The following is a 7,186-nucleotide window of genomic DNA, read 5'->3' as shown; positions in this document are numbered from 1 at the left end:
TAAGCTTTTTTTTTTTTCCCTTTACAAAGTAGCCTCTCTCCAATATTACATCACAGTATTGAAAGCAGATCAGCTGTGTGTGGTAAGCAGTTCAATTCCAGACTGAGATCTTGGTTTAGGAGATATTTACAGAAGCTTGTCTAGTCTCCAGTGCTTCATTTGGGGGTTCCTTTGAGGGCAGCTCAGTCAGGCCCATTTGTTATTTTCTACAAGCCCTGGTTTGGGAACAGTTAGTGGTGTTTTTCCACGTTAGACTTTAAGAAGTTAGCAGGAGATGACAACTCCCAAACCACATGGTACTCAGTGGGTTTGGAAAAGACCTCACTAAAGGATACCCTTGTAGGCAGAGAACCAGGTCAGGCTCATAGCACCCCTGGAACTTGTCCTGCTAGAAGATTCATACCAGCCAGACATGGCTAAAGGGATAGGTCGGGGGTAGTAATCCATGAGGAACACCTTCACTCCAGCCTTTATTTCTAGGTTTAGAAGGAAATCAAAAGAATTCAGGGAACACTTTGTCAACCACATCACAATGGAGCTTCCTGATGGGGAGAATATTCCAGAGACAGACCGTTGGAGCTTGGACTTTGGTCATTCATAACGTGTGCCTTTTCCTTTCCCAGGCACTGTAGGGTGGGGCGGCGAGGGTAACCATGAGCTCAGGCTGCAGACAAAGGTTATCAAAGGCATGATCCCTGTCACACTGAGAGTTCGAAGTGTCTTGTGCAGAGGAGCAGTGGGGATAAGCACACACCTCATGCAGCTGTGAGGATTAAGTAAGAGAAGGCATGTTAGTGGCACATGACTCCTGTGAGCATGGGGTAGTCACAGCATATGCAGTCAAGGTGGGTCCCTGATGGCCACAGCCGTCCATGAATATGAACCTCCAACCTTTGTCTCCAGCTTTCACCCAGGATCAAGTACCCTGTTGGTGACTAACTTTGATTTTCCTCAGGGCATAAATCCCTGATGAGGATGCTGAGACTACTCCAGGATATCTATGTTAGGGGGAGGGGAAGAGAGTAGAGAAGCTGTCATTTGGTGCCATTAACAATGCTGGAAGAAGACTGAGGTGACTTTCTTGGGGACACATGAGTAGGGCAAGAGGGACTTCTAGGAGAAACCTATGGCTTACAGGAACAGTGAGATCAGCCCTTGACTAATAAGAAAGTCTTTTCTTCTTGTGAGGGAAGAAGATCCTCATGTATGGGGACCACTTCAAACTTGAGGATAGCAGACAATGAGATGATCTCAGACACGGAGCATCACCTTAGATGTGGAAGATTTCCATAGACATGACAGTCACCTCAGACATAGAAGATTGCCTCAGTTATGGAGAATCACCTCAGACATGCAGGTCACCTCAGATGTGCCCTGCACCTTAGCTTCGGTGTCGCTTTGGACACAGTATATGCTAGCTTCATCAATCACTGTAACCAATACATGAGGCAATTGGTTTACAAAGAGAGAAAGTTCATTTGGGCTCATAGTTCTGAAGGATTCCGTTCATAATTGATTATCACTGTTACTTGTTGGCCTGCAGCAGCATATATATCATTGGACCGACATGTGGGAAATAGTTGACTTTGTGAATGATATGGAAGGAAGATCAAGAGGCTGGTGTTTCACAGTCCCTTAAGGGCATTTCTCCAATGACCTAAAACTTCCTACTAGGGCTCACCCCTTCAAAGTTTCACCACTTCCCAACAGTATCATGTTGGTGACCTATTCTTTAATGTACAGGTGTTTGAGGGCATTCCAGATCCAAATTATAGCAAGGTTTCACCCTGAGCATGGGGGAATCACCTTGGACACAGAGACTACTCCAGGTCTGGGGATCAGTCGTCTCAGACATAGGACACTCCCACTGGCTATGGTGCTTGAGCATTTAGCCCTTGGCAGTTGGTGTCATTTTTGGAGGTTATAGAACCTCTGAGGGTACCAGACCCATACATGGTGTATAGATTTACATGCAGTCAAAATACACATACACACAAAAATTTTAAGAAAATAAAAGTAAAGAATACAGGGCATTGCCTCAGACATTGGGTGTTTTCTCAGACATGAGGGATGCTTAAGACGTGGGGAGCACCTCATAGGTAGTTCATCACCCCCTAGAAACAATTGTCTTGGGATGGCTGTCTTCCTGTGGGCTCCTTCAAAACTGTGAGGAACAGGAGTGGCCACAAAACCTTGGGAAGAATCTCAAACCCTGGAAAGAATCTCAAACCCTCAAAAGAGTCTTGGAAAACCTTGATCCACAACTCAATTCCCAAGTTCCCAAGGCACAGGCTTGCTCTCTAGCACCAACTCTGAGAACTATCATCCACATAACTACCCATCCCCCACCAAAAAACACAGCTCTTATCTCAGTCAGACCATTGGCTGTCCTTATAACCAGGGAAGTTGATGCCTCAATCTTTTCTTGCACAGAATGACAGCAAATAGTTTCAGGCTGGGAGGAGGCTTCTTCTAAAACTGTGTCTTTAGGGCTGAAGAGGTAGATTAGCGTTAAGAACACTTATTGCCCATACAAAAGACTCGGGTTGTGGTTTCCAGCACCCATATGGCAGCTCATAACTATCTATATTTCAGGCTAGTGTGGGATACAGGGTAAGACACTGTCTTAAAAATAGAAGGAGGAGGAGGAGAAGATTCAGGAGTTAGCAAACATTTGGGGAGTATATTAAAGTTTCTAGTAACAAGAACGTAGAATCTGACCATCCAACCGGAGACAAATTCTGAAGAGTTCTGGAGAGTTCTAGAGTCCCCACAGTATTGAGTTTCCAAAAGAATTGATTTCTATGGCTTTCTAGAATATTTATTGGTGGGAATAGAAAAGGCTAAATTTAGGGAGAAACTGTGACATTACATTGCAGGCCTAATGTGGTGCAAGACAAGAAAAAGAAGAACATGAAGAAGACTGCCAGGTGGCTGAGCTGTGTTCTCTTGTTTCCAGAACAATGCAGCCACCATTGACGTCAGTGAAAGTGAGGAAACAAAAGACTCTTTGGGTGTGTGCAGAGTGCAGCCTGGCCCAGCTCTGTTTAATGTTTCTGTGTGTTGCGGTGTGTGGTGAAGTGTCAGTGTCAGAAGAACCAGAGGGGCTGCCCTGCACCCTGCAGTGTGAGTCAACACCTGGCTTCCCGGGTTTCTTTGGGAAGGGAGGCTGAAATGAACATTTCTGTCCCCATCTGCATCTGAGGAAATGCACGCCTGTCTTGCCAGGCAGACAGAAAGAAGTGGCTCACTCAGAGATTTCTGAATGTGGATTAGCTGGTGTGTGCACCAGCAACTCAGTTCGCTCCCACACTTGTGTTGTTTCCTGGTTCCTAGAGTAGTGGATGCTACTAGGCTTCATGCTCCTGGGCAATGACAAGTGACCTTTTCACCCTTCAAAGACATGGCAACCTTGCCTTCCCCATCACACCCTCCACTTTCAGAGCCTTTAAGTTGTTCTATGTCAGACAGGTAGGTCTTGGGCCTCAAACCAGTTCCAGGGAAAGTTCTACTCCCTCCTTTGACCCTTTGGACAGGAGTCTGAATGCTTAATAGGCTTCCAGACAGTGCTCTTGAAAGAACCAAGTAGCTTCAGCCAAGGTTCCACAAGGGCAAGGCTGTCCTATCCCTGGGGAGTTCCCTCCCCTGTAGCTTCCACTTCAGAAAAGCCCTGCTGTTCCAGATGCATACACCATCTACTCATCGTCAAGTGCCCCGCCCCCATAGCCCTGTAAGGTTAATAAATTACACGGTTAAGCTTCCCTATAGAACGCCAGTCTTTTCTCCCTATGCGATTGAGTGCAGGAAGAAATCACTTCTTTCCTTTTATCTCTTTCTGCACGGTACTCATGACCTTATTTCCTGAATCAACACTATTTAGCAAGCCGCGGTTTCCGTGGGGGAGCGATGTGCTCTGGCCCACGTGGGACGACCGTCAGCCTGGGGTCCTGTCCTGGGGTCAGCCAGGCTGTCCTGGATAGGTGCGCAGCAGCAGATCCAGAGGGGCCGCCCTATTTGTCCTCCGGCGCCTCACCGTCAATGAATGAGAGAGGAAATGAATGAACTGGGCTGAGTGAGCAAAAGGTGTCGGCAGAGAGCTCTCTCAATCCTTGAGATTGCTGAGGCTGGTCACGTCGCCGTTGGTGGTAAGCCGGTGGCCTCGGACTCTGCCGACCGTGAGTTGCGCAGCGGCTAAGCACCATTCCCCCCGCGCGGCAGTGGTACGCGCCACTCCGGGCTGCACGAGCGGGCCACCGCCGTGCCAGGTGAATGGAAGTCCCGCAGGCCGGAAGTGGACGAGCCTACTCGCCAAGGCGCGGGGGGCGCAAGAGCGCGCAGCTTCTTCATTGAGGAACCCGGGCGGCGAACATGGAGTTCCATGTGCGTCTTATGTAAAGAGAGCGACGGGCGTCCCCACCAATCGACTCGTGGATCTCTCGGGTTCCGCCCCGTCCGTATGCAAATGAGGTGGCTCCGCGACCAATGGAGCGCGCAGGGGCGGGCTCAGCGCGCGCGGTCACGTTTTCCACTATGTGACAGCGGAGGGCGACGCGGCGGCAGCGGCGCTACAGGGACTAGCGGCTCCCGGCGGCTGTGGCGCAGGCCGAGCACACCAAGTGACCGGCCGAGCAAAGGACCGACGCGCGGGTGGACGCTGCGAAGCGGTGAGTGGCGCGGCGCTGGGCGGTGGCGCAGCGCTGGGCGGTGGCGCGGACCTGGACGGCCGTGGTAGGCTTACGTAACCGGCGGCTCGGACAGCTGGAGCTGGGGTCCTGAGCCAGGAGTTGCCGACTGTACTTACGGCTGCAACTCGGCAGGATGTAGATGGGACTGCGTGGTGACCCTCTTCCAGGCGCACACTGCTGCCCCCATTTCTCAGGTTAGGCACTGAGGTCGGGGAGATTAGTTAGGCATCTTTTCCGAGCACGCAGAGACATTGAGTGATCACCACACCAGACTGTCCGCGCCGACTCCTATGGTGATGTCCAAGGAAGCCAGGGTCAATGCAAATTGTTTCTAGGATGGATCCAGAGTGCCCCCTGAGGAATTGGCGTCCTGCTATGAGTACGGTCAAGTCTGGCCCTGAGGAAGGATCACTGGTAGGCGTTGACTCCCAGCGGAGGGAAAGGGGTTAAACAGAGAAATACTCAGTGCCAAGCCACCCCTGCCTCTCCCCGCCCCCCATGTCAGGAAGACCACCTTGTCCACCCACTTTGATACCCATGGCATCCTCCATGCCAGTATTTCCTGTCTCCAGATGGACTGGGAGTGTGTCAGGGGAGGGGGAGAGGTCCACTCTTGAGCTGGAGCAGTCACGTCATCCTTTGGGACATACCTTGGCTGCTAAGCGCAGACATGGACCAAGAGGTGGGCGGTGGCCTGCTTCTTCTGCAGGAACCCTGGTTGCCAGGGTTTCTGTAACGTATACAAAAGGAACCAGTTTGGAAAGCTGATTCATACAGAACAAGGGAGCCAAAAGGCTCCCTGGAAATCATCCAGGGTAACCCCTAGCTCGAAGAGGCACAGACACAGGCTAGCAGGTTGTGTAGCACTGTGAAAACCAGGCCTGGCAGTCTTGGGATCCGTTTCTCCTCGATCCACATGCTCACCATAGGAGCAAGCCTGAAGAGAACATATCCACTTTGCCTTACTCTCTGGAGTCTAGGTGGGATTGTCTGATGAAAGAACCAGAGTCTGTCTGCTTCAAGGCTTTAGTTGAAAATTTGGGGTTTACATTCACTTTTTGTACGTCGTTGGAATCTAACAAAGCCAGGGACTCCTTTATTTCAGTGGTACCTGTACAGTGTGCCGGCATGGAATGGCACCGTGGGTGGCTGAAGTTATCTGTCACTGTCATTTCAGTGTGACTCATTGATACGTAGCTGGTGCAGCTCAGGTTTTCTGTGGAGGCTGGGGTGCTGAGCAATGGGGGAACCCTGCATCAGCTAGCCGGCAGCTCCTAGGTACTTCGGCTTTCCGGGGGTCTCCATCTCCTCATCTGAGACAGTCTCCAAGATCTGGCCCCAGTCATATTTGGAGTTTTGTGCCTGAGGACCTTTTTCTTAGGCACCTGCCTAAGATGGTGAGAAGTTTCGGAAGGCCCGCTGGTGTCACAGAATGTCCCTGTGTGAGACACATCTGCTGGGCTTACGTGAACTAGGAAAGGTTTCTGTTATTTATACAGCTTCTCTCGAACTCTGAACCTTCTAGAAAACCCTAGGAAGTATGGGGGCCTTTTATAATGGTCTGATTTCATCCAGTCTCAGTGAAGCAGCTGCTCCAGCTCTGAGCAGTCGATGAGCAATTGGTAGAACTGGGCCATGGAGGCAGAGGAAAGAGCCTCTTAATGACTGTATTAAGTGACTAGAAACGCATAGCCCACAGCTCTGTGGAGCCCTCTTCACCCAACGCTTGTGGGAGGCTGCTTAACCCCCAGTCTCCTGGAAGAGCAGGTGCTGAGAGCCTCTGCTGGCTTGTTCCCAGCCATGGTACTTCCCACTGGGGACGCACGCGGCCCTCATGTGAAGTCTTCTTGCTCGTGGAATATAATCACAAGCCGGTCACTGTAGGGGACTCTAGAATCTAGAGCAAAGATCATTGCAGGGAGAGAGGCCCCACGATTGACTTTTTAAAAACATTAATTATTTTTGTGTGTATATGAATCGTGTGTATGGAGAGGTCAGAGGACAAGTTCTAGGGCTTAAACTCAGGTTTTTGGCAGCAAATGTCTTTACTCTTCTGTAAATACACTCGTCCAAATAAGGAGGGGAAGGAGGAATACAGGCGGGGTGATGCCTCACCAGCCCTCCCTCACATAGTTACCTTGGCCCAGTGGGCTTTGTGAAAAAATGGGGCTTGTTCCCTGCAACACCTGGTCAAACAGGACCAGTTCAGGTCCTCAGGTCCTTCCGGGCAAAGGTCTAGGTTTTCCAGACCCAGCCAGCATTCAAGCAGCTTTTTCCCACCTCAGCCACCACTAGGGACTGCCACCTAGGTACATTATTCATTGCAGCTTGGTACTTCAACATAGGGAAGGACTAAAGGACCTGTGAGGGAGTCCTGGTGAGGCAGCACCCCGCCTGTATTCCTCCTTCCCCTCCTTATTTGGACAGCCCTGGCCACATTTTCCTCCGTTACCCAACCGTCACCATGGAGAGTGTGGCTGTTTATTTAACAGGACAAACAT

At 50.5% G+C, this 7,186-nt stretch overlaps 1 protein-coding gene across 1 annotated transcript in view; it reads left to right on the top strand.

The window, feature by feature from the left end:
• Positions 1-4,539: 4,539 nt before the first annotated feature.
• Positions 4,540-7,186, top strand: part of PER2 (period circadian regulator 2) — a 41,196-nt gene continuing 38,549 nt past the window's right edge. Inside the window, exon 1 of the mRNA XM_080932930.1 lies at positions 4,540-4,664. The gene's annotated coding sequence lies outside the window, so the exon portion shown is untranslated. The remainder of the gene's footprint in view (positions 4,665-7,186) is intronic.

This window comes from Micromys minutus (assembly GCF_963924665.1).
Source record: "Micromys minutus genome assembly, chromosome: 19".
Taxonomy (NCBI): Eukaryota; Metazoa; Chordata; class Mammalia; order Rodentia; family Muridae; genus Micromys; species Micromys minutus.
This window is presented reverse-complemented; position numbering and strand designations above follow the sequence as displayed.